Source organism: Staurois parvus, unplaced genomic scaffold (assembly GCF_062004578.1).
Source record: "Staurois parvus isolate SC_StPar_1 unplaced genomic scaffold, SC_StPar_1.0 ptg000126l, whole genome shotgun sequence".
Classification (NCBI taxonomy): Eukaryota; Metazoa; Chordata; class Amphibia; order Anura; family Ranidae; genus Staurois; species Staurois parvus.
Window position 1 is genome coordinate 1,277,304 of NW_028317922.1, and position 27,427 is coordinate 1,304,730.

A 27,427-nucleotide genomic window follows, 5' to 3' on the forward strand; every position below is an offset into this window, starting at 1 on the left:
TAGTGATATATCAATTTTACAGAAGAATTTTATCTTAATACTTTTAGAATTCGCAATGAATAAGAACCATTTTTGGTTTAATCGGCAGTTTTATTTGCAGACTAAGGGTGTGGCGATGGGGGCGAAATTCGCCCCCAGCCTGGCGAATTTGTTTATGGCCAGGTGGGAGGAGGATGTCATCTATGCTAGAGATTGGCCTGAGCTCTCCTTTTACAGGAGATACATAGATGACATCCTCCTCATATGGAATGGCAATGAAGAATCACTTTTAAATTTTTTCACCACTTTGAATTTTAACTCTCTTAACATCAGTCTCACTTTTAATTATAGTCATGAGAACATTAATTTTCTGGACCTGACTCTGATAAATTTTGAAGGAAGAATTATAACGGAGTCATTTTTTAAGAAAACTGATAGAAACAGTTTCATTCCCCTGGAAAGCTGCCACCATCCGGCATGGTTGCAGAATATACCAAAGGGCCAGTTTACCAGAATTAGACGCAACTGTACCAATGTTAATACATACTATAAACAGGCTGCCATTATTAAAACTAAGTTCCTTGAAAAGGGTTATGATGAGAATACCTTGATGCAAACTATGACAGAAGTAGGCAACTCTAACAGAGATTTGATGTTGATGAATAATGATAACAAGAGACCTGAGAGAATCTGTCCTTTCGTGACAGACTATTCAATTCAATATAAGTCTGTCACCAGGATAATTCGTAATAATTGGAAGATTCTTATGTCAGATCCAGTTTTAAGACGATTTTTACCAGATAAACCACAGATTGCTTTTAGAAAAGTTGCTTTGTTGGGGACCAGAATAGCCCCGAATGTTCTCGACCCCCCTATATATGCCCCTTTCTTTCCTCAAATGAAAGGTTTTTACCCATGTAGAAAGTGTATGATCTGTACAAATAGTAAATTTACAAGCAGACACACAAGTTTCAGCTCTACAGCAAATGGCAGGACCTTTAAGATTGACGACTTTATTACCTGTACAAGTAAATATGTTGTTTATCTAATACAATGCCCCTGCCATTTACAATATATTGAACGCACAACCAGACGATTGAGAGATCGTTTAAAAGAACACGTGAATAATGTCAAAAAGGGCTATAAGGATCACTCATTATCACTCCATTATAAAACGCATCACAACCAAGACCCATCATCATTAATATTTATGGGTATAGGACTGATAAACGCACATTGGAGAGGACAAAATAAAAAAAGAGCGATCTCACAATTAGAGTCTAAGTGGATTTATGACCTTGGATCTTTATATCCAAAAGGCCACAACATTGAATTTGACTTGAATTGCTTCATTGATGACAGTTAATGTGCGTTTACATTGTTCTGAAATTATTGATATTTTTGCCCTGTATGAGTTGATGTGGTTGATGGTGTCCTATTATTAACAACACCAACATAACGTTTCATTATGAATTCTATTTTATATATGTTTTTAGGGATTTTTTATATATATATTTTTTTTTTGTATATTTTTATATTCTTATACAATTTTACGTCTCATGCTTATGTACCAGTATTGATGTTTTATTTAATTTTCTGACCATATGAAATTGATTGTACTATACTGACCTATTTTAAAATATACATTTAATAAAATATGCTAGATTTTAACTGTATTTGTATTATCTACATCTACCTATTACAACAGAAATGGCCATTGTATAATTATTTAATTTTTAATTATCTATCATTATGATTTAATATTTATTAAATCTTTTTTATAAAGCCATTAGTGAATAACCACTTATTGACTACTCATACTTAAATTGAAAGCAGAATAAAGATACATTTTTTTCCCTTAATTTATATTATGTAAATTCTGTAGCATTTATATACACATATATATATACAGTATAAATGCATTATAGTAAGTCACCGAGTTCTATCTGGACAGGGGGTTTTTTGTATGGAGCTAATGCTATCATACAGCATGATGCTCCGTTTTGTTTCACCAATAATGCTCATCTCTGTCAGTAGTCTGATCGGCGATTATAATATATTCTGCTTTCCCCACCTAGAATATGGCGCCTATCCTGTAAGTCCCATGTATTTTGAATGGACACTGGAGGAATAACTGCATTCCCCTCAGCGTCCTATGGCAAAATGGCGCCGATTTACTGCGCATGCGCGAAACGCCGGCAAAATGGCCGCCGCGACTAGTGCGATTGCCATTTCTGTGTATAAATAGATGGGGAAGGATGTCCTGCTGTAAGCCCTGAATCTCTGAGGACGTGCATCGCACGAAACGCGTCAGGGGGGTTACAGCTTTTGGACATCTAGCCACCACATGTGGCCAACATTGTATGGTCAGTACTTTTTGTTGTTTCACCCTTTTTTGGCTAAATAAACCTCAGTCATACAGCATCACACTATGTGGCGTCCTTTATTGGGCTCTCTTTGAGAGCACCACCTCCCACAGTGCCTATCTGGACTAAGGGGTATCTCTGACGCCTACACGGTTTGATGAATCCTGGTTACTGTGCTTTGCGGTGAAACAGAGGATAGTGCGGAGTGCGGTCTGACCAGAGCCTTGATGCTGGAGCGTTTATGCAGATTACACTTCTCTACATGCGTTATTTAAACGCACCTCTGGTGAGTGCGCACTCTATCTGTTCCTAGGATTTTTCACCTTTCTTATCACCATTGACCTGGGATGAGGACTTTACGTGTGCTTTAACATTTCTCACAAATAGCACACTGTTTACCATTGTATCACAATTTTTTTTTGATCACTGGCATTCGTATGCATATACATCTTATAGAGATTTTTATTGTATTCTGATTTTAGCGCTGCACCTATTTTTCTCCTTTATTTTGATCATTGTAAGGCTGGTTGGTTGCCTTTTTTGGTGTTCTAGCTGCTTATATATTTTTGTTTGTAGCGCTCGCTATACCATTTCCACAGTACTGGCACTCTGCTGCATATGAGAGTCATCAAAATTTACCGGCAAGTGCTAACAGAGATCAGGCCTGATTCTGCGAACACTGCGGTTTTGTGTCCAATGTATCAAGTGACAGTGACCTACTGACACTGCACTTGCTGGGGGAGAAGGGGGGGTAAGCGTAGGGGCTAAACGCAGGTGTTGGCAGGTGCCGGGGCTGATCCCGCTAACGCTGCGTTTTTGTGAACGCTGGTATAGTGCTGACCTGATCAAAGATATTGACCCGTTCAGACACTATACTAGCAATGGAGGTTTATTGTACATGAGCGTGCTCCTGGCAATCAAGGGGTTAAATGTGATGACTGGTGTATGGACGGGCAATCTGACGCTATCTGGGAGGGGTGTGAAAACCACGGAAGCGCGAATCACGTATATATGTATATATATATAAAATGTGATTTTGCGTACCCATGCCGCCCTGTAGCAGTATTTCTGTTGTAGGGTGGTCAGGAAGCGGTTACAGAAGAGGTTTGTGTTACGACGCTGCGTTACTTTAACTGACAATTGCGCGGTCATGCAACACTGCACCCAAATTAAATTTACTTTTTTTTCCCACAAATTGAGTTTTCTTTCGGTGGTATTTGATCGCCTGTGCATTTTTTTATTTTTTACGCTATAAAAAAAATAAAGAAAAAAAAAACAGACAATTTGGAGGAAAAAAACATTATTTTTGACTTTTTGCTATGAAACATGTCTAGTAAAAAAAATGTTTATAAAAAAAATCAAATTTCGGCATAAGTTTAGGCCAAAATGTCTTTGCTAAAATAAAACCCAATAAGTGCAAATTAATTGGTTTACGTGAAAGTTATAGCGTTTACAAATGGCGATATATATACACTGAGATTTTTTTTTCTTACTAGTAATGGCGGCGATCAGCAACTTATAGAGGGTCTGCGGGGGACATTCTGACACTGGGGGGAACTGACTTCATGTCATGGACATTCCCAGTGACACCAATACAGTGATCAGTACTAATAAATGCACTGACACTGTCCTAATGACACTAGCCAGGAAGGGGTTAACATCTGGGGCGATCAAAGGGTTAACTGTGTGCTGTTTCACTGTAAACTGTGTGTGTGCTTTCCACTGTAAGCACACTGCTTTGTATTGCTCTGCTATGTGAAGCCATACAAAGCAGTGCACAGGAGCTGACAGGGGAGAGAACTGTATTGTTTACATACAATACAGTTCTCTCCCCAGTCGGTAATGCTCGACAATCACTGGGTGCTGGCAAGTAATCACTGACCGGGACCCGGTGATTGACAGCCGAGGCTGCGAATAGTGGCGAGGGTAGGGGCGCACGTCCTCTACCCGGAAATGCAAAATCACAAATACATATACACACGCAATATATATATATATATGTGTGTAGGTGAATTGGATCCTGTCTAAATTGGCCCTAGTATGTGTATGTATGAATGTGAGTTAGGGACCTTAGATTGTACACCCCTTGAGGGTTAGGGACTGATGTGAATGTACAATATATATGAAAAGCGCTGCGTACATTGACGGCGCTATATAAGTACCTGAAATAAATACATACATACATACACACATGATTTTGCGCACCCCTGCTAGAGATATTTTTTGGTAGTATTTGCATTTTTTTATTTTTGCGCTATAAAAAAAAAAAAGACTGACAGACAATTTAAAAAAAAAACCAAAAAAAACCCCAATATTTTTTACTTTTTCTTAGGTGAGGGTGAGGGCACACAGTTGTGGTCTGACCCCATTGAACATGACGTGTTGTTTAACCACTTGCCCTCCAGGGGATTTACCCCCCTTCCTGACCAGGCAATTTTTCACGATACAGCGCTGCGTTGCTTAAACTGACAATTGCGCAGTTATGCAGCACTGCACCCAAATGAAATGTATGTCCTTTTTTCCCCCACAAATTGAGCTTTCTTTCGGTGGTATTTGATCTTTTACTTTTTGCTATAAAACATACCCAATAAAAAAAAATTTAAAAATAAAATTTCTTCATAAATTTAGGCCAAAATGTATTTTGCTACATGTCTTTACTAAAAAAAATCCCAATAACTGTATATTTGGTTTACGTGAAAGTTATAGCATCTACAAACGACGGTATATATATGCTGGAATTTTTTTTTTTTTTTATGCTAGCAATGCCGGCGATAGGTGACTCATAACGGGACTTCGGTGGGCATTCTGATACTGGGTGGGAACTGAATAACTGCCACTGACATCTCCAGTGACACTAATACAGTGAACTGTGCTAATAAAAAGCACTGACACTGTACTAATGACACTGAGCAGGAAGGGGTTAACATCTGGGGCGATCAAAGGGTTAACTGTGTGCTGTGTGTGTTTTACTACGTATGCTGTGTTTTTTACTTGGGAGACATGCTGCTTTGTATCTCTCTACTGTGCAGAGAGATACAAAGCAGCATGTCCATATTGACAGGAGAGAGATCTGTGTTTACACACAGATCTCTCCCCTCTCAGCCCTGCTGTCAATCACCAAGTCCCGGCTAGGAATCGCCGGTCGGGAACCAGTGATTGACATATCCAGCAGCCAATGACCTCCTTTATTGTATACTCTTTGTAAAATCAATGACAGTGCAGCAGGATGAAAGACTACCCCTAACATGTTTTATGCCAACCAGCGCTCTATGAGTAAGCGTTGGTTGGCGTGAAGCAAGCTAGGGTAGTCTTGTTCATCCTGCTGCATTGTAATTCATTTATGAAGAGTCTACAATCAAAGTTAATGTTGTTTACTGGTCATGCAGTCATCTGATTTTCTCCATGCCTCAAGTTTACAGTGGAGAACTGGATTAGCAGCTGGGATTTTGGGCAGAGAGAGGTGGACGGACCCGGAGCAGGATTGTATAGTAAATATGGGAGCGCTGTGCAGAATATGAGCCCTGTTTACATTAGGTGAACAGAAGCTTGCCGGTGGGTGAAAGTGAAAAAAAGTTTAATTCGGCTTTAATGTTCCAGCATACAAAGACATTTTAGACAATGGTGTGCTTCCAGCTTTGTGATAACAGTTTGAGGAAGGCCCTTTCGGTTCCAGAAAGACTGTGGCCCTGTGTACAAAGTCAGCTCCATGAAGGCCTGGTGTGATGAGTTTGCTGTGGAGAAACCCTGGAGTGCCCTTTATAGAGCCCTGACTGAACACCTTGAGGATGAACTGTAATGGTAATTGTGAGCCTGGTCTTCTCATCCAACATCACTACCTGAGGAAATTCCCAATGAAACAAACATGTCTATACTTATCTGCTCTGTGCAATAGAATTCCACAAAGCGGCCCCGACCCTCCCCTTCTCGGGTCCCCTACCGGTGCTCCTGGCGCCTGCTCTCTTGCTGGTGACCCCAATAGAAAGCAGATTTCCATGGGGGCGCTCATACAGGCTTACTCTCGAGTCCCACTGCTGTGTCCACTGACACAGACAGCAGAACCTGGCCCCATCCCACACTCCCTCATCACATGAGTTGACTGACAGGAGCAAGAGTCAATGTCTCCCGCAGCTATCAATCTGCCCAGTGAAGAGGGACAAAGAAAGGAGAGACACAGCTCTTATGCACAATGCTGGATCACAACGGGGATCAGGGAAGTATAAGGGAAGGTGACAGTCTGTTACACAAAAGGTTTTTTACCTTAAAGCGGAGCTCCACCCAAAAGGGGAAATTCCGCTTTAAGGACTGCTCCCCCGCTCCCCCGCTCCCCATTAAGGATTGACACATTTGGGGGGGGGGGGGGGGGGCGGTAACCGAATTTGACAGGTACCAGTTCCCACTTCCGGTACGATCGCCTAGGCGATCAGAAACGGAAGGTGTCCTCCCTCCCTGTAGTCTTTTGGGACACATGACAGGTCCCAGAAGATTACAGGACCATTCATGAAGCGCAGTGCTACTCGCACATGTGCAGTGGGTACCCGGCTGTGAAGCCGCAGGCTATCACAGCCGGGTTCCCACACTGAACATGGCAGTACCTGGAACACAGGATGGCCAGTGAAATGGGCTGCGGGGGACACACTGTGGGACCGAGGGACAGGTAATTGGCTGTTAAAAGTCAGCAGCTGTAGTTTTTGTAGCTGCTGACTTATTTTTGGACAGGGTGAGTGGAACTCCGCTTTATTGCATAAAATCCATTAAGTTAAAAACCCTTGAGGATTTAGAACTACTTTAATGCCTGAACTCAGCTGCTGCAACTAGAAAATGAGACAGAACACTGCACATGCACGTAGATTGAACCTTGTAGCACCCATGCTACAACTGTGCGCCCACTAAAAACCTGGAAGCATACTGGTTTCTATGCAGAAGTGAGCCTGATTTTGCACTCCCCAGCTTTAATAAATAAGCCCCACAGTAACCAGATCACATGGTACAAAAGTACCATGCAATCTGGTGCGGGCAAACGCACTGCATTTGCGACCGGCACTTGGGGTGTCATTACATTTCTATTGACACCCGCTGCAGATTGCAAAAGCCCATGTATATAAATGGCCAGACGGGAGCAGTGCAGGGGCGGGTGGCCGATTCTGTGTGAGGTCCTGATCACATGAAGAGTAGTAAGCAAGATGTCACTTCTGTCATCATTGCTTACTACGTGTGAACTCTTTGAATGATCGCAGAGGTGACATCGTACAAGGCTATTCACAACAGCCTTGTACCATGTGACAAGCTGTGACCAATCACAGCTCACACAGTATTTCTCAATGGCTGCAAGAATGCAGCTAGAGAGAAGTAGAAATTATTGCTTTTACAGCATGTATGGGTTTAAAAGCAATCAGTATAAAAAAAAAAAAAAAAAAAGACAAAAATCTTCACCACGCCCCACAAGTAGTACAGTAGTACCATAGTGACACTGTACTACTTGTGGGGGGTGATGAAGAATTTTTTTTTGCTGCTCTGGTGACAGTATGTTGAAAAAAAACCCCAAAAAAACCACATAAATAATAATATAAAAAAAGAAAAGAAAAATGTAAAAAATGTTTTGAAAAATTATAATAATTTTTGGTTATAAACTAATTTGGGTTATTTTTTTTTTACTAAAAAGATAACAGAATAAATTTTGGCCAAGATTTATGAAGAAAGATTATTTTTTCAAAATTGTTGGACTTTTTTATTTATATAGCAAAAAAAAATAAAACTCTCAGTGGTGAATAAACACCACCAAAATAAAGTTTTATTTGTCTCAAAAAATGCTAAAAAATTCATATGGGTACAGTGTTGCATGACCGCGCAATTGTCATTCAAAGTGATAGCACTGAAAGCTGAAAATTGCCCTGGACAGGAAGGGGGTAAAAGTGTCCAGACTTGAAGTGATTAAAAGGCATTTAACAGAATTTTTTTACTATTTAACTATCTTAAACTAGGAAAAAGTGTTATTCCTGCCAAAACTTTTTTCCAAAGAAGGTGGGATGCAGTTAGGATCTCTGTGCCCACTGCAGGGGAGATTCCTCCTCCCTACATGTTCAAAGGAACAGGAAGTGAACAGAATCTCTCTAGGGACGCATCAGCAAATAAAACCACTTTATTCATAGAAGGGGAAGTGTTAGAACCTCTGTGATTTTTTTTTTCTTTCCTTTCATATAGTGTAAACGTTAGCTGGGTATACACAGTCTTTTTTCAAGCAACCAGTTGATTGAATGGGAAGAAAAAAAACAAAAGAAAAACCAAAAAACAACTTCCCAAATCCCAGCATCCACACAAGTGAGGGATACACACATACTGAGATATGGGCAGTTCCTGCTGGACAGGAGGAATTTCAATACGCATACACCCTGCTTTACTCTCCTCATTTCCTATGTGGGTTAAGTGAAATTTCCTTGATAAATGTCAATAGAAACTCAACAGATGTCCTAACACTTCCACTTGCAAAAACAATAGAAAAAATGATTTTGTTTGAAGATTCACCTAAAATCCGTCTCATTTATTACTGTGCCGGAACCCACAGAGGATGCCAGTGAATAATGGAGATGTGGACATGGAAGGGTTGTGTACCATGTATTGCCTATAGCCAACACACAAGTATTTATACAGCAATAAATGAAAAATAAAAGCTTACTTACTACTGGCACAGATCAGAATAATCCCAGCAATAGAGCTGCAGAGAATACAGATCAACACGATGGTCTATGGAGCGATTCTGCGAACAGAAAGAACACAGCCAGGTCATGAAATAAAGACTAACAAAGCATTCCCATTCCACCAATACAAAAGCAGTTACTCATACGCATTCTTATAACCACTCAATGCCGTCATCTTTCTCATCATCTTAAAATATGTAGGGATGGTTACCTGCAAAAGACACCTGGCAATTAGACCCCTGATGTCTCCCCTGCCCTTCACTGAAGCCAATGAAGCGCAGATCACGCAGTGCGAGTCTGAGGTTCAAAGGTGGAAAACTGGAACCCGGGAAACATAGTGGGAGGTGGTAGGGGAATTGGATGGTGCATTAACGGGGGCCCATGAAAGTGATCCATCAGCTGTACATCCACCAGATCGATTCCACCTGATAGCTGAAAATCGGCTTGTTAAAGATACATGCTACAGCACCTGGGAAACTGTGTAAAACCCTCTGCTGCTGCAGACATATGCCATACATCAGGGGAAGCAATAGGATTCAATAAAGTCCTAAAAGGCTACGTTCACCTTTCTGACCAGATTTCATATTCCAACTATATTTAACCACTTGCCCTCCTGAGGATTTACTCTCCTTCCTGACCAGGCCTCTTTTTGCTACTCGGAGCTGCACTAATTCAACTGATAATTGTACGGTCATGCAATGCTGCACCCAAACGAAATTTACATCCTTTTTTTCACACAAATAGAGCTTTCTTTTGGTGGTATTTGATCACCTGTGCGCTTTTTATTTTTCATGCTATAAACAAAAAAAGACCAAAAATTTTGAAGAAAAATGATATTTATTACTTTCAGCTATAAAAAATATATAGTAAACTCTATAGTTAGTTATAAATTTAGGCCAAAATGTATTCTGCTACATGTTTTTGGTAAAAAAAAATCCCAATAAGTGTATATTGATTGCTTTTTGTGAAAGTTATAGTGTCTACAAACTATGGTATAGATACTGCAATTTACGCCATTTTTTTGCTGTACGGCGCTGTACTAGTTTAGCGGACAATTGCGCGATCATGTAATACGGTACATAAATGAAATTTCCATCCTTTTTTTCCCACAAATTGAGCTTTCTTTCGGTGGTATTTTATAGCGCAAAAAATAAAAACCGCACAGGCAATCAAAGAAAAAGGCTGACAATTTTGAGAAAAAAAAACAATATTTTGGACTTTTTGCTATAAAACATGTCCAGTAAAAAAAATATAAAAATCAAATTTAGTCATAAATTTCTGCCAAAATGTATTCTACGACATGTCTTTGCTTAAAAAAAATCCCAATATGTGTAAATTAATTGGTTTACGTGAAAGTTATAGCGTCTACAAATGGCAGGAAAGATACTGGGATTTTTTTTTATTATACTAATAATGGTGGCAATAAGCGACTTATGGCGGTGATCAGCGATTTATGACAGTGATCAGCGACATATGGCGGGACTGCGGCGGACATTTTGACACTGGGGGAGAATAGACTTGGGGTCACTGACATCTCTAGTGACACCAATACAGTGATCAGTGCAAAATAAAAAAAAACACTGACACTGTACTAACGGCACTGGGGAGGAAGGGGTTAACTTTTATTAGGTAAAGAAAGGGTTAACTGTGTGGGGAGAGAGTTTTACTAGGGGGCGGGGGTGTGTACTTCACAAGAACACGCTGATCCCGAGAGATAAAGTCTTCTCTCAGGTTCAGCGTGCTCTGAACTGACAGCATGGCTGCATTGTTTACATTGAAGTTCTGCTATCTGTCAGTGATTACTTTTAATCGCCGGCACCCGGCAGGAAATGACCCACCGGGAGCCAGTGACAGATGCCTCTCGCGCGCCCCCTACCTGTTTTGCACAGCGACGTTAAAAGACGCGCACAGGTCACATTCTCCAACCCCCCCATCCTGAAACTGCACCCCATGTCACCGGAACCACAGGGTGCTTCTACCTGCACAAAAAAAAAACAAAGATACAAATATCCAGTGACAACTCTTTCCCTTTCAGTGATAACAATAAACATGAGGATAAATAGAAAGGGTAAACCCTCTTAATGTAGGCACAGATATCAGTAAAACCTGACAGGTGTTCTAATCCCTAACCACTATAATGGAAAAAAAGGGGGTTTTAAATACTTTTTTAGTTATAATTTAAATAGTTTCTAAACAAATTGGGTTTTTTTCAGTTTTCCTGAAAACCCCATGGAGAGTCCTTTGGGTGAATAATAGAAATAGACCAAGACTGCATGAGTGATTGTCAGTTTTACAGTCTTTCATTTTACATTATTTTAAAAAGTATCATTTTAGTTCATCATTAAAGTCCATTTTAGTGTAAAGTGATGGTAGGTAATGCAAACACTTAAGCTTAAGTTAAATATTTAAATACACTTAACTTAAATAGTCTTGTGACTTCAGCAGAGCTCTAGTTAAAGCACGTAGGAGTTTTCTTTCTGCTCTAGGAGGATGTGAAAGTTCTGACCCTCTGTCTGGACAGTGCTGATTGGCCCTGTACTGATCACATACACTCTCCAAAGATAAAAAAAAAAAAAAAACTTCTAGCAATACACACCAAACTGAGCATGTGCATTTGACTATGGATTCAATCTGTATCAGGTGGTTATTTCAACAAGAGGAGGGGCAGAGAAGTCAGGATCAAACAGCCTTTTTACACAATGTAGAGGATTAACCCCTTAGGTTCCACAGTGAGTATAACAAGCATGCTTTACTGCATATACAAACTGATTTTACTCTTATGGGTTTAGTAACACTTTAAATGAATATTTAATTTGCTTTTACAATGGTAGAGAAATCATTAAAAAAAAGTCCCCCGGGAAGTTAAAGGCATAATGTGCTAGTATGTACCACATACTGTACTAGCACATTATGACAGACTTACCTGTAAAAGGGATCCCTCCAGTGGTGCTCTGTCACTGCTGACAGGGCTTCCATCTTCAGCCGGCCATTTGAATGGCTGAGCCATGAGGATGTTACACCCGCACATGCACACGGGAGTCACCATCGCGGCACAGCACCCTGGATTGACAGCACATTCAGTGTGCCCTCAGTTCAGAGCTCATGCGCTGGTGACGTCATTAACTGCAGAAATTGTGAATATCTCCATAACCACGTCAAGTCCGGACACTTTCACTTCCTTCCTCTCCAGGCCAATTGTCAGCTTTCAGTGCTGTCACACTTTGAATGACAATTGCACGGTCGAGCAACACTGTACCCATATGAATTTTTCAGCATTGTTTTGAGACAGATAAAACTTTATTTTGATAGTAATTATTCACCACTGGGATTTTCATAAATTTTGGCCAAAATTTATTCAGTTATCTTTTTAATAAAAAACAAAATAACCCAAATTAGTTGTAGCCATTGAGAAATACTGTGTGAGCTGTGATTGGTCACAGCTTGTCACATGGTACAAGGCTGTTGTGAATAGCCTTGTACCATGTCACCTCTGTGATCATTCACAGATATCACACGTAGTAAGCAATGATGTCAGAAGTGACATCTTGCTAACTACTATTCATGTGACCACTGATTGGCCAATCAGTGATCACATGATCTGGACCTCACACTGAGGTCCTGTACAGCGATCGGTATTCCGCTGTGTCCTCTGGACACAGCGGGCACCGTATAGCGGTGCCGCGCGCTCCCGGGGAGCGTGCACAGGCTAAAATGGCGGGCGGCGTTTATGAACGGCAACTCACCCCTACACTGCTCCCATCCGGCCCATGTATATAAACGGCCAGACGGGAAGTGGTTAATAGTGCATGTTTAGGAGACATTCATTGTGCCTACAGGCAGGGGCGGACTAACCATTTGGAAACTCGGGCACTGCCCGAGGGCCCAGGGTCAGTAGGGGGCCCCATGAGATGCCCCTGGTACCTTTTTCAGAGGCTTGAGTTTGGGCAAGGACACAGGGGCCCCAAGATCCCCTATTGCCCGGGGGCCCCATGAGTTGTCAGTCCGCCCCTGCCTACAGGTAAGATTTATTATAAGCATACCTGTAGGTACAATTGACCAAGCGGAGTTTACTACAACTTTATCATTTGATTTAGGAATGGATGTCATTTATCAAATGTAAACTACACATAAGTGGAAATTTGTTTGTTCAAGACAAATTATCCATCTTATTCCTTAAAAATTTGTTCATGGCTATAGTGGACAACAAACGATTTCACCTCACTAAATTTTAGAAAATCGAGTAAAAGTCACTGCTCTTTTCACATTGTCCCTTACAATGTGATTCCTAGAAAACTCAAAGAAAAAAGAGTTGTTCTTTTCTTTACGTTTCCATCAGGAATGATAAAGACAGCAATGTGATACTTATAGTCAATGCGAGTTTCCTTTGAGCACAACACTCCATAGATAAGACAGGTAATCACAAGCAGCAATACATTGCGCACTGAGCTGTGTGGGAGCATCTTGCTGCACTGACCACTGACACATGGACCTGTAGACAAGGCTACGTTGTCATATATAGTTCAGTACACATTGGATTCCAGTTCTCCCCTCCGCCTTCTAAGAGGCCGAGTACAAGTTGCAGCACTGAAAGGAAATTCTTTAAAGGAAAAAAAAAACTGAATCAGAAAATTCTCAGCTGTTTACGTCACATTCAGATTCCCTTCTCAGTGAATAATGACACTGAACCCTGGCTCACACTGATACAGTGCAGAATTTGCTGCGTTTTCTGTGAGAATTCCGCACCGCTTCAGAAACGCACCCTGTTCATGCGAACCGCTGCGTGTGTGTATGTTAACAACAGCCCGGAAGCGGTCTGAAAAACGCAGTGCAATGTGCAGAATCGGATCGCATAGGTGTGAATACCCATGTGATCTGATTCTATTGTGGACCCAGAAAAAGGGTCCTGCACTTTCTGGTGTGCTGCGATTAGAGCCATACAAAATGTATAGCTCCAATTGTACTGCACACAAATCGTATGTGATTTGCACAGGAATGCGGTGCGGTTCCTGTGTGAATCACATGCAAAATACCGCACTGCATGTATGTGAACCCAGGCTCAAAAATGCTCATTAGTCCAGAATGACTGTTCTAGTTTCCTTTTCTATGTACATTTAGTGCTGGTTCACACCATGCCAGCATCTGCATCGCACAGGAATGCACTGTGCATTCCTGTGCGACTCAACCTCATGTAAAACGCACTGCTTTTGCGATCTGTAGTGCATGTCAATAAAAATGTAATGACACGCCAACTGCAGGTTGCAAACTAAGTGCTTTTCCCACACTGGATTGCATGGTACTTTTGTAACATGTGATCAGGTTACAGTGCGGAAATGAATGAATGTGCATGAAATTGCACTGCACTGAACAACCGTATGTGAATCGCACAGGAAAGCAACACGCATTCCTGTGTGATTCATCTCTGGACATGGTGTGAATTGTATTGTCAATTTCTTTATGTTGACCTTGACCATTGTGGATGGCTACTTAGACAAGAATATCTCTTATGTGTACAACAAAGTGATTGTCTCTATTTCTGTCTACAAACAGAAGAAAAATGTAGGCCAGTGGTGGGTACTGTACTAAATACAGAGGTCCTTAGGGGTGGCATTGACCACCAAAGAGTCACATTCATCGTTTTGATTCCTGTAAGTTGTTTTTGTTGTTGTATCAAACTGCATTAGCTTATTATTGTTTTGTAGTTTGGAGTGCCCCCTTACATGCACTGTGCCTATCGGTTTGCCCTTCTGCATGGACTGTTCTTATCGGAGTGCCCCCTTACATGGATTGATCAAATCGGAGTGCTCCCTTACATGGACTGATCCCATCGGAGTGCCCCCTTACATGCACTGTGCCTATCAGTTTGCCCTTCTGCATGGACTGTTCTCATCGGAGTGCCCCCTTACATGGACTGATCCTATCGGAGTGCCCCCTCACATGGACTGATCCCATCGGAGTGCCCCCTCACATGGACTGATCCCATCGGAGTGTCCTCTCACATGGACTGATCCCATCGGAGTGCCCCCTTACATGGACTGATCCCATCGGAGTGCCCCCTCTGTAACACTAAACTGATGACCTGTAGAGGCTTTTGAAGTGTTGCTTATAGAAAATATAAGGTACTGACGTTTGTCGCCATTTCACAGGTACATGTAAATTTAATGTTTGACATGCTAGGTATCTATATACTCAGCGCACCCTCGTCTTTTATATTTTACAAAACATTTGTTTGTAATTTGTTGCATTTGTTTGCCTTAAAATTCAGTTTAGTGGGTTTCTTCATGAAATTTTGCATTTCCTAGACTTTTGTGGTAATATTGTGCGACATAAAGAATTGGAACTACCCCTATTTCATTCTTTAGGGTGTCTGCTTTCAAAAAATGTATAATGTTTGGGGGTTTTGTGTAATCTTCAGGCCTAAAATGGTTTTGTAAACTTGTTCAAAAAAATGCAAAAACGGTTCTGGCAGTGAAAGGGCTAAAATTGTTCAGAATAGCTTGCAGTCTGCCCAAAGACCAAACATCTAAATAGTAAGATTTTTTTTGTTTTGTTTTTTAAACAAGAGTTTTAGATTTGCTTTGTCATTGGGAACCCATAGTAAACATATAGTGGGGGTTTCACAAATGTGACTGCAAATGTAGAACTAGACTTTAGACCTCATGCAAACTTGGTGATTAGCCCCAGTGTATGAGGCTTCTGTGTTTAGGTGTCGACAGGTTTCAGAGGTGCACTGTCCAACCTCGCTGCAAGCAGTCCGCGTTACGAGCATTCGTCTCTGGGCGCTCACTGCCCTTTCGGCCCTCGAAGCTAAAACATCTGCATACTGGGACTGTATGTACTGTATACAAGTCAGCAATTCAGTTCTAAAAACATTAAAGTATGGTGGCTATGGAGGACAAGATAGGCAACCAGTATTGGATCTGGGACTAAGCTGGGCCTCAGCAGGGTCATAGTTCTGTATGAGTCTCTTAGACTTTTTTCTTAATTACAAGCATGCAGGTAATAGACAGAAAATAGTGACAGAGGGTCTTAACTTGCAGAAGGCAAGCAGTGCCTCCCTAGGTGGCTCATTCTCTGGGTGACATGCTGCAGATAAGTAAATTACACATTTTAGACCAATTTTAAGTACATAGGAGACATAAACAGATGAGTAAAGCCTGTAGAAATGACTGAAGATGCCATAACCCATAAGGTCAGTCCACCCAAGGGTGATATTGTTGTTGTGGGTTGAGCCTTGTTGCATGAATCAGCCCCTGGCCTCGTATATTTATTTTATGGGTGTTCCTGCTCCTTCTGTTACATTTTCCATAGTATAAAATAGAAGAGTGGAGACCCCTCATAATGGGCACTGCAGGGGTATAGACCCAGGACTTCAGAGGTCTCATCTTTAGAGCTCTTAAAGTAGAAATAAAGGCAAAGCTTTTTTTTTTTAATTTCCAATAGGGTAAAGGAGGGTTTTAACACTTGTCAGTTTTATTTTGGTCATCTGTGTCCCATTGGGGAGATTTCCTTTCATTTCCTATCCCATGGCCAAAAAAGGAAGTGAAAGGAAACCCATCCAAAGTGAAGGAATCCCTGGCTGTCATCAAAACTAGTGTCCCTTTGGAAGATTTCCCCTCTATTCCTGGTATGGTCACAAAACTAAATTTGTGATCTTCTTTTACTTTCGGTGATAATAGTAAACCGGGCAAATAGAGAGGGTGAATCTCCCTAAAGGGGACACCAGGGGTGGACTGACAACTCATGGTGTTCCCGGGCAATAGGGGATCATGGGGCCCCTGTGTCCTTGCCCAAACTCGAAAAAGGTACCAGAGGAATCTCATGGGGCCCCCTACTGACCCCGGGCCCTCGGGCAGTGCCTGAGTTTTCAAATGGTTAGTCCGCCCCTGGGGGACACAGACAGCAATAAAAACCTGACAGGTGTTCTAAACCCTCTCCACTCAATTCAAAACTACAAAGTTTTTCCTGTAGGTATACTTTAAGAGATACAGAGAACCGCCAGGTGATCTCTCTTTAGCATAAACCCAAACTTTACGGGTGGACCGATCTTTCAATAACACATGTGAATAAATAGGATCGATAATAAATAAATAAAAGCTTTAGACTTCGTTCACACAGGCGTACTGCCGCTTTTAGCCACAGGTGTTCATGCATCCCCATGCGGGCAGTCCCATTCATGTCAATTGGGACACAGAGCTGCATGGACACAGCCACTGCTCTCAATCTGACAGCTGTGTGGGTGTACAGCCCCAAACGCACACTTCTGCATTTCGGACTGCACCCTCGCATCTGCATGGCACCCACCTGAACACCTGGGCATCCCCCTGTGGTCATACATGGCCCTCTCACAGGTATACACTGCAGCACACCCATGTGAACGAGGCATAGAAAGTAAAAAGATGTTTTTTTACAACATCCAAGTGAAAGATAGAACACCAACAGGTCAGAAAAAGAATTGAAAAAGTCAAAAACAGAATCACCGAGTTGGAAAAAGGATCACCCACTTGTGTCAGTGTTTTGTTGAATAAATTTATGCTTTAACCACTTGCCTTCCGGAAGATTTACCCCCCTTCCTAAGCAGGCCATTTTTTACGAAACAGCGCTGCGTTATTTTAACTGGCAATTGTACAGTCATGCAATGCTGAACATAAATGAAATTTATGTCATTTTGTTTCCCCACAAATAGGTATTTGATCACCTCTGCAGTTTTTATTTTTTGCGCTATAAAGAAAACAAAATACTGACAATTTTGTAAAAACAAAACAACATTTTTTACTTTTTGCTCTAAAACATATTAATTACAAAAAAATAAATACATTTCATCGTAAATTTAAGCCAAAATGTATTCTGCTACATTATGGTGAATACTTGTGAGCTATTAAAATTCCCCCTGATTCCCCCAAATTCCCCCTGATGAAGTCACATGACCCTGTGACGCAACGGGTAGGGGAGGGGCTCTGACGTCACGACATTGCACTGGAGAAGCGAGCAGATCCGAGCACAAGCACAGGCAGACAGCACTGCAGGGGCAGCTGCAGAGAGGTTTCTTTTTACCTACTTTTTACCTGCTGATTGCCATCCATGCCTGTTTGGATCATATATGAGCTGCATACCATCAAGTTATACCTGTTATTGGCAGAAATAAATCCATCTTGTGTATAAGGATAAGACACTATGGTCTGCTTTTTCCTCTTTTTGACCAAACATCCCATGAGCTGATATAAGGAGAAGTGAACGAGGAAACAACCCCAGGAGGGGAATTGGGAGATCCCAAGAGAGCTATCCAGCGTACTCATAGATACACAGGGAGATAAAGGAGATAACAGGAGGATCCATCCATATGCATGTCCACCTCATAGGACGGCTAGAGCAAAGGCATCATCCCATTTCATCTATCCTGGAAGGATAAAAAGCGTATTTGCCTGGATTCATTCAGGCAAATATAGAGGTGAGCATATAAGGAGACCATCTAGCACTCGGAGAAAAGGAACAGAATATCCACCTGCACATTTACTTTAAAGACTGTATATATATTTGTTTAATATTAGCACGTGCACATATGCTTTTGCACTATTAATATAGAGTTTACACAGTTATATATAGGTGCAACATAGGTTTACACCGTGGCACTCATTAAGGCATTATTGCTTTAGGATTATTTACCATGCATGCTATCTATATGTATTATTTCATATGCATTTAGTGGTATAATCACAGTTCATATTTGGTAATATTGTTATTTGATACACTTTAGAAGCTTAAGCTGTATATATAAATATATAGGAGCGCGGCGCAATCTTTTTTCTAGTATTCTGCTACATGTCTTTGCTAAAAAAAAAATCCCAATAAGTGTATATTAATTCGTTTATGTGAAAGTTATAGCATCTACAAAATGGCGGCACATACAGTACGTATAATGAATTTTTTTTTTATATACTAGTAATGGCGGTGATCAGCGACTTATAGCGGAACTGTGGGACTGCAGTGGGCAATCTAACACTGGGGGAGACTAACTGCCACTGACCAGTGACACTAATACAGTGATGCTGTACTAATGACACTGGGCAGGAAGGGGTTAACATCTGGGGCGATCAAAGGGTTAACTGTGGGTAAGGGAGTTCAAGTTCTCCTTTATATATCTATATTGTACCGCGCTCCAAAATTAATAAATCTAAGTGCTCTAAATAAATAAATAAATAATTGTATATAACTAAAAATTCAATAATAATCTATATCCATAATACTTAAATTCATATTTGCATAATACTTGAATCCATGATAGAAGTGAAAAAATTCAATTAATATTGTAAATCAATACATAAAAAACTTCGTGCCTGAAAAACTATTTAAAAAAAATAATAAATAAATAAAATAAAATAAAATAAACTGGAAGAAAATTTTGTATGAATTAATAATAGTTCAGTTCATACGAATTGAGATGGTAATGTGAATCAATCTGACTGGCGTGGTAAGTCTATGTTCATGGCATGAACCTCTCTCTCCTTCCTCCTCTCCTTTCTCCTCAATTCAGCTTTTCTCAATTAGGACTTTCTCCTCTATCTGCTTGGCTTATTCCTCCATAAACGATGCATACATAAAAAAGGAAAAAAGAAACATAGTGTCTTATCCTTAGTAAAATTGTTTAATGAGCTTCTGATCTCCCACTCACATGGTATCAGCAAAAGTAACGCTTTGTGTAAATAAATCCAGGTCCTCCTGCAAACAGCCCTGCAGGTGTGTGTGTGTTCACTCGCTATACTCGCCGTTTCCTCTGTGGATGCGTGATGACGTCACCGCCCCTCCCCTACGCGTTACGCTACAGGGACTCGTAGCTTCCTCTGGGGGATGTACATATGCTATACCTGCATTATAGTTTGCAGTGAAAATCGTTGAATTTTCAAAGTGGGGCTGGTCTAAACTGAATCTAGCAGAACTCCAAGGTGGTGGTCCTGGAGCTGCTTATTTTTCCAGATGCATGAACTCTGTTTGTTAAGAACATCCCCTATAGCACAACTTCAGAGGAATTGCAAGAGATTTTTGAAAATGCCAAAGACATCCGTCTTCCAACTTCAAAAGATGGTGCTAGTAAAGGGTAAGTAGATCCATGCTGTCTTTGACTGCCTGCAAAAGAATTTGCACATTTTAAAGTGTTAGTAAACCGCAGGAGAAAAGTGATCCCTGCAAGTTAATGTCATAATATGCACTGCATACTAGCACATTATGTAAAGCTTATCTTAAAACTAAGCCCTCCGGTGGGGCACTGTCACTGCTGCAGAGGCTTCTGTCTTCACCTGGTCTTCCTTTTCAGGTTCCGTCTGATAGGCCGGGCCATGATGGTGTCACTCATGCGTGTGAGAGTCCCGGGCTACGGCACAGTACTCCGAAGGATTGGCATGGGTATGCCGTTCAGGGCGCATGCGTCGGCTTTAAAAATGGATATCTTCTAAACAGTGCACGTTTAGGACATATCATTTCATCTACAGGTAAGGCTTATAAGCTTACCTGTAGGTAAAAGTTAAAAAAAAAAACAAGTTCACTACCACTTTAATGAGATTAAATGGATTTACTCGCGCTTTATTGCATTGAGTTGCCCATTTATTACTGCCAGTGTGTGGTAGCAGACTTTAGAATTGCACAAGAATTTAATACAGTGCACTACAAAATACATACAGTTGTGTTCAAAATAATAGCAGTCAGACATTGCTAACCTGATCAATCACTGTTTTGGTTCAAAATCATCGCAGTGTGGAGTTCTATTAGTGAGCTCATTCATTCTTTGAAAAACAGGTGGCAATTATTGCCCTTATTTAAGGAAGGAAGGCAGCAAATGTTGTATATGCTGTTTACAGTGCATTTCTCTCTGAAATTCTGAGGAAAATGGGTCGTTCCAGACATTGTTCAGAAGAACAGCGTACCTTGATTAAAAAGTTGATTGGAGAGGGGAAAACATATAAAGAAGTGCAGAAAATGATAGGCTGCTCAGCTAAAATGATCGCAAATGCTTTAAAATGGCAACCAAAACCTGAAAGACGTGGAAGAAAGCGAAAAACTACCATTCGAATGGATAGAAGAGTAGCCAAAATGGCAAGGACTCAGCCAACAATCAGCTCCAGGAAGATCAAAGAAGGTGTAAAGTTACCTGTGAGTACTGTTACAATTAGAAGACTCCTATGTGAAGCCAAGCTATCTGCAAAAAGCCCCCGCAAAGTCCCACTGTTGAAAAAAAGACGTGTGCTGAAGAGGTTACAATTTGCCAAAGAGCACATTGACTGGCCTAAAGAGAAATGGCGCAACATTTTGTGGACTGATGAAAGTAAGATTGTTCTTTTTGGGTCTAGTGGCCGGAGACAGTTTGTCAGACGACCCCAAACACTGAATTCAAGCCACAGTACACTGTGAAGACAGTGAAGCATGGTTGTGCAAGCATCATGATATGGGGATGTTTCTCGTACTACGGTGTTGGACCTATTTATCGCATACCAGGGATCATGGGTTAGTGTGAATACATCAGAATACTTGAAGAGGTCATGCTGCTTTATGCTGAAGAGGAAATGCCCTTGAAATGGGTGTTCCAACAAGACAACGACCCCAAAAACACCAGTAAACGTGCAACATCTTGGTTCCAGACCAACAAGATTGACGTTATGGAGTGGCCAGCCCAATTCCCGGATCTTAATCCAATAGAAAACTTGTGGGGTGACATCAAAAATGCAGTTTCTGAGGCAAAACCAAGAAATAGAGAAGAACTGTGGAATGTAGTCCAATCATCCTGGGCTGGAATACCTGTTCACAGGTGCCAGAAGTTGGTTGACTCCATGCAACACAGATGTACAGCAGTTCTCAGAAACAGTGCTTATACAACTAAATATTCATTAAGTGATTCAAAGGAAAGCAAAATCTTCAAACATTTTTCAGTTTATATAGTGAATGTTTGAGCTTGTAAAGAAGAATACAAACACTGCTATTTTTTTGAACCGTCTAATATTCACTTTTCTTCAATTTTTTTTAAGCGGAACAACATAAATTTGATATATTTTTCTTCATGTTTTGATTTGGAATAGAATGTGTAGTGTTCCCAATGCATTTGTGTGTATGGAAATAAAAGCTATTAGAAGGATGTTGAACTTTATTCACTTTTTTCAACACACTGCTATTATTTTGAACACAACTGTATATGTGTAGTAAAATGATCTTTGAATTCTGTTTCTTGAATATATTCAGCTGTGGCATGGTTCTCTATACATGTATATCATGTTAATATGTGAGAATATCTTCATTCCTTTAGAGGCAGTCTCCAGGCTTTCTTTTGATTATACAGTTTAATGTTACTAGTGCTTATAAAGCGCTTACATTTTCTACTGACTGCAATATTCCATTATTTGGCCTGCTTGGACTACAGGCTAGCAAGGACTTTTTGGGACTGTTGGTAATGCCAATGCATCTAGAGACCTACGCCAGCTTTTTTTAAATATATTGGAGAACAATCGGGGTTCTGGTCATACCCTATCTGTCTTTCTGAAATTCTATTGTGTACAGTAAAGGTCATAGAAGATACTGGTCTCCTGTGCATAAGATGGATTTACAGTGGGGCAAAAAAGTATTTAGCCACCAAGTGTGCAAGTTCTCCCACTTAAAAAGATGAGAGAGGCCTGTAATTGGCATCATAGGTAGACCTCAACTATGAGAGACAAAGTGAGAAAAAAAAATCCAGACAATCACATTGGCTGATTTGGAAAGAATTTATTTGCAAATTATGGTGGAAAATAAGTATTTGGTCAATATCAAAAGTTCATCTCAATACTTTGTTATATATCCTTTGTTGGCAATGACAGAGGTCAGTCGTTTCCTGTAAGTCTTCACAAGGTTGGCACACACTGTTGCTGGTATGTTGGCCCATTCCTCCATGCAGATCTCCTCTAGAGCAGTGATGTTTTGGGGCTGTCGCTGGGCAACACGGACTTTCAACTCCCTCCAAAGGTTTTCTAGGGGGTTGAGATCTGCAGACTGGCTAGGCCACTCCAGGACCTTGAAATGTTTCTTACGAAGCCACTCCTTCATTGCCCGGGCGGTATGTTTGGGATCATTGTCATGTTGGAAGACTCAGCCACGTTTCATCTTCAATGCCCTTGCTGATGGAAGGAGGTTTGCACTCAAAATCTCACGATACATGGCCCCATTCATTCTGTCCTGTACATGGATCAGTCGTCCTGGTCCCTTTGCGGAGAGACAGCCCCAAAGCATGATGTTGCCACCCCCATGCTTCACAGTAGGTATGGTGTTCTTTGGATGCAACTCGGCATTCTCTCTCCTCCAAACACGACGAGTTGTGTTTCTACTAAACAGTTCTATTTTGGTTTCATCTGACCATATGACATTCTCCCAATCCTCTTCTGGATCATCCAAATACTCTCTAGCAAACTTCAGACGGGCCCGGACATGTACTGTCTTAAGCAGCGAAACACGTCTGGCACTGCAGGATCTGAGTCCCTGACAACGTAGTGTGTTACTGATGGTAGCCTTTGTTACATTGGTCCCAGCTCTCTGCAGGTCATTCACTAGGTCCCCCCGTGTGGTCCTGGGATTTTTGCTCACCGTTCTTGTGATCATTTTGACCCCACGGGGTGAGATCTTGCGTGGAGCCCCAGATCGAGGGAGATTATCAGTGGTCTTGTATGTCTTCCATTTTCTAATTATTGCTCCCACAGTTGATTTGTTCACACCAAGCTGCTTGCCTATTGCAGATTCAGTCTTATCAGCCTGGTGCAGGTCTACAATTTTGTTTCTGGTGTCTTTCGACAGCTCTTTGGTCTTCACCATAGTGGAGTTTGGAGTGTGACTGTTTGAGGTTGTGGACAGGTGTCTTTTATACTGATAACAAGTTCAAACAGGTGCCATTGATACAGGTAATGAGTGCAGGACAGAGGAGCCTCTTAAAGAAGAAGGTACAGGTCTGTGAGAGCCAGAAATCTTGTTTGTAGGTGACCAAATACTTATTTTCCACCATAATTTGCAAATAAATTCTTTCCAAATCAGCCAATGTGATTGTCCGGATTTTGTTTTACTCATTTTGTCTCTCATAGTTGAGGTCTACCTATGATGCCAATTACAGGCCTCTCTCATCTTTTTAAGTGGGAGAACTTGCTCAATTGGTGGCTGACTACTTTTTTGCCCCACTGCATATATAAGCAGGTGAGAATAATGTAGCTGTAATGAAGAGGCTGGTATCACAGGTCTGCCTAAATGGTTCGGTTTTAAAAATTTAAACCATTCCAAAGGGTATTTCATCGACCTTTCTTTGTAGACAACTTGTCTACAATCCTACTTGGCCTCAGTTAACCACTTGGTGCCCACCCATAATGTACTGCAGACAGGCAGCCACTGTAGGCAAAGCAACATAACCGTACATCGCTGCCTACTTCTGAGTTTTGGGCATGTGCATGGCATCCCCTGGCCAGCACCCTCTGTGATTTTACACAGTGGGAGCCTGTGAGCAAATCCCAGCTGGGACCTGCTGATCACCAGTTTCTCATCCAGGATGAGAAACTTGGAGATCTAGTAGTAAAAGAAGCACACGTTACACATAGTTGGGCACACCCCTTGATGGTAACCCCCCCCCCCTTCCATCCAGTGTCATTAGTACAGTGACAGTGTATAATATCACTGTATTAATGTCAGTGGCAGTTGGTCAGTTCCCCCCAGTGTCAGTGTCAAGATTGTCACACTATTGCAATCCCCAAGTTGCTGATCACTGCCATTGGTACACAAATAAATACAAATGTTAGTGTGTACATGTAACCTAGGTTTGTTTAAAAGTTATAGCACCTACAATCTATCGATATACACTTTTCCATCAGACATATAGCACAATACATTTTGGCCAAAAGTTATTTTTTTTTTTACTATTTTCATTGGATATGCATATAATAGCAGAAAGGGAAAAAATAAACTTTTGGTCTTTTGATTTATATTGCAAAAAAAACCCAGTGGTGACTGAATGCCACTAAAAGATCTTTGTTTACAAAAAATTGTATATAAATTTCTCTTGGGCTCAGCGTTGTTGACCGTGCATTTACCAGTTACAGTAACGCGTCATTCAGTATAGCATCAAATGGCTTAGTCATGTAGGATGTAAAATCTTCCGGAGCTGAAGTTGTTAATGAGTCGAGTAGAGTGTAAGCTTGTTTTTTGTATTTGGCTGCAATGTGGTACACCACTATTCTCATGCATTAACCTGGGGATCAGCAACCCATAGATCGCGGCCAGGTGACTGGAAGATGGCAGTCTGGACTTGCTTACAGAGTGCAATGCAGAGGGGCTACTTGTGAAGTTGGAGCTGTAGTAGGGATCCAGAGCTGCATAAGCCAATGCCGCCTGTGTGCTGGCTTCTGTCCAATGTGAAGTGATACCAAATGCACTCCACCTCTTACCCTGGCCAGCTGTCTCCAGAGTGGTGTCAGCAGCAGGAAAGAGATCTTGAAGTCACTGTGAAGCAATATACTGGGCATAATAGTATAGGGTTGCTTTTGTACTGATGCACTGCGGTTTACCCACACTGGTGCAGTGGACCTGCAGCTTGCCTGTGGGTTTGCTGCACTTGGCCACATACTTTTATTCAATCCTACTTTCTGAAAGCACACCAAAACTCCTGAATGCAGGATTTCAGAAAGCACACCAGACCTGCAAGATATAATAGAAGTTTATAGAAAAGTGCAGTTAACCCAGGAAAGTTACAGATGCTTTGCACCGCAGTGCATGTAAACCACAGCACATCAGTGTGAAAGCAGCCTTCTAGGGTGCCCAGAACGATCCATTTAAATTTGTAGTTGAAAACCTGCAGTTGGGGTGTGGTGTTTGTTTTGTTTTTTATCTTTTTTCCCCCTGCCCTAACTGCACCCCCTTTAGCGGCAATGGCAAGGGGTGTGCACATGTGGCAGCAGGAGTTAGAAGTGGTCATGGTTGGTGGGTGTAGCATCTGTCAAGCATGACCCATTCAAGTGAAAGAGGCTGCTCTGCAATTGCCCTGCAACCTTGACCAGTACAGCAAATGGGGTTAAAGCAGGCAGCATTGTTGCTTCCTCACCCTGTTTTTAACCCTTTAGTCTAGGTTCACACCTAAGTGTTTTGCTTTGTGCAGAAATGCACAGCAGTCCATTTAACATGATTTCCTATGGGACATATTCCAGGGGTGTGGACATTTTTTGAAAAACCTACTTGTCCAAGGGACTAAATCGGTGTCCCAATCTACTTGTCCCTCATGACAATCTACTTGTCCAGATATTGAAAACAAATTGAACCAAAAGCTTATTTAAATCAGAGGTGGATATTAGGAATATTTTAAAAATAAAAAGGTTTTATGGTGACTTAAACATTTAATATTTCTAACATTGCGCTGTTTATGTGATGGGGGGCAAGTCTCTGATGGGGGTGCTGCTTATGATTGAGTGTGGCTTTGAACGAGTGTGAAGCAGTTAAACACAGCACTTTAATTATGCCTTCTCTACTTTCACAGGTAACTGCATCTATCTCCTACCTCCGCTCTTAACCAGAAAAACGCATTGACTCCTGTTAAATTCTGAACAAATGGTGTATTTATATTTGTATATGTTGACCAGTCCTCACCTCCTAGGTGCACTCAGGTTTACGACTGTAGCCTGGTTCCTAAGAAACATCCCCCACTATTCATGTGATCCTTATCAGCTTCTAATTGGGGCGGAGTTGAATGCTCATTTGAGCATCTCCCTATAAATTTAGATCAGCTCATGGGGGGAGATCACTGATGGGGGTGCTGCTTATGATTGACTGCGGCTTTTAACGAGTGCGAAGCAGTTAAACACAGCAGTTGAACTAAAGCAGCAGGAAGACACAACAACAGCATAAACTCTCCTGCACGCTGGACAGACTGCAAGCAAACACCCTGGGAAACCTCTCTTACATACCTGAGTCCCACTCTGTGTACCTTTTATACAATACACCCCCTCTTCTCCTTTCCATATTACTATCCTTTGTTCCCAAATCTCATTTCTTTACCCCTCTGCTCCACCCCAAAACTTGTACATCTCCCCCTCATTGCTATCATCTCCCTACTATTGCTCTCATCACCTCCCCAAAATGCCTCTTCCACTCCTCCTTGTCATTTTCCTCTCCTCCGTTCCCAAAATCCATTCACTATATCCCTCTACCCCTCCCAAACAATTGTATATTGTGTCCTCACTGCTTCCTTCACCCCTCTACGGCACCCACCACCTCCTCCTATTACTCCACTCTCCCACTGACCCGAACACCTCCACTAGTAGTTTCTCACGCTCCTGCACATCGCGCTCCCATGCCACCTTTCTCACCCTTCTCCTCCTCATAACCGCGGGGGACATCTCCCCGAATCCTGGCCCTTCACCA

At 41.4% G+C, this 27,427-nt stretch overlaps 1 long non-coding RNA gene across 1 annotated transcript in view; it reads right to left on the bottom strand.

Moving 5' to 3' along the window:
- Positions 1–27,427, bottom strand: part of LOC149466513 (uncharacterized) — a 69,790-nt gene that overhangs the window by 16,827 nt on the left and 25,536 nt on the right. The gene's annotated exons all lie outside the window — the stretch shown is intronic.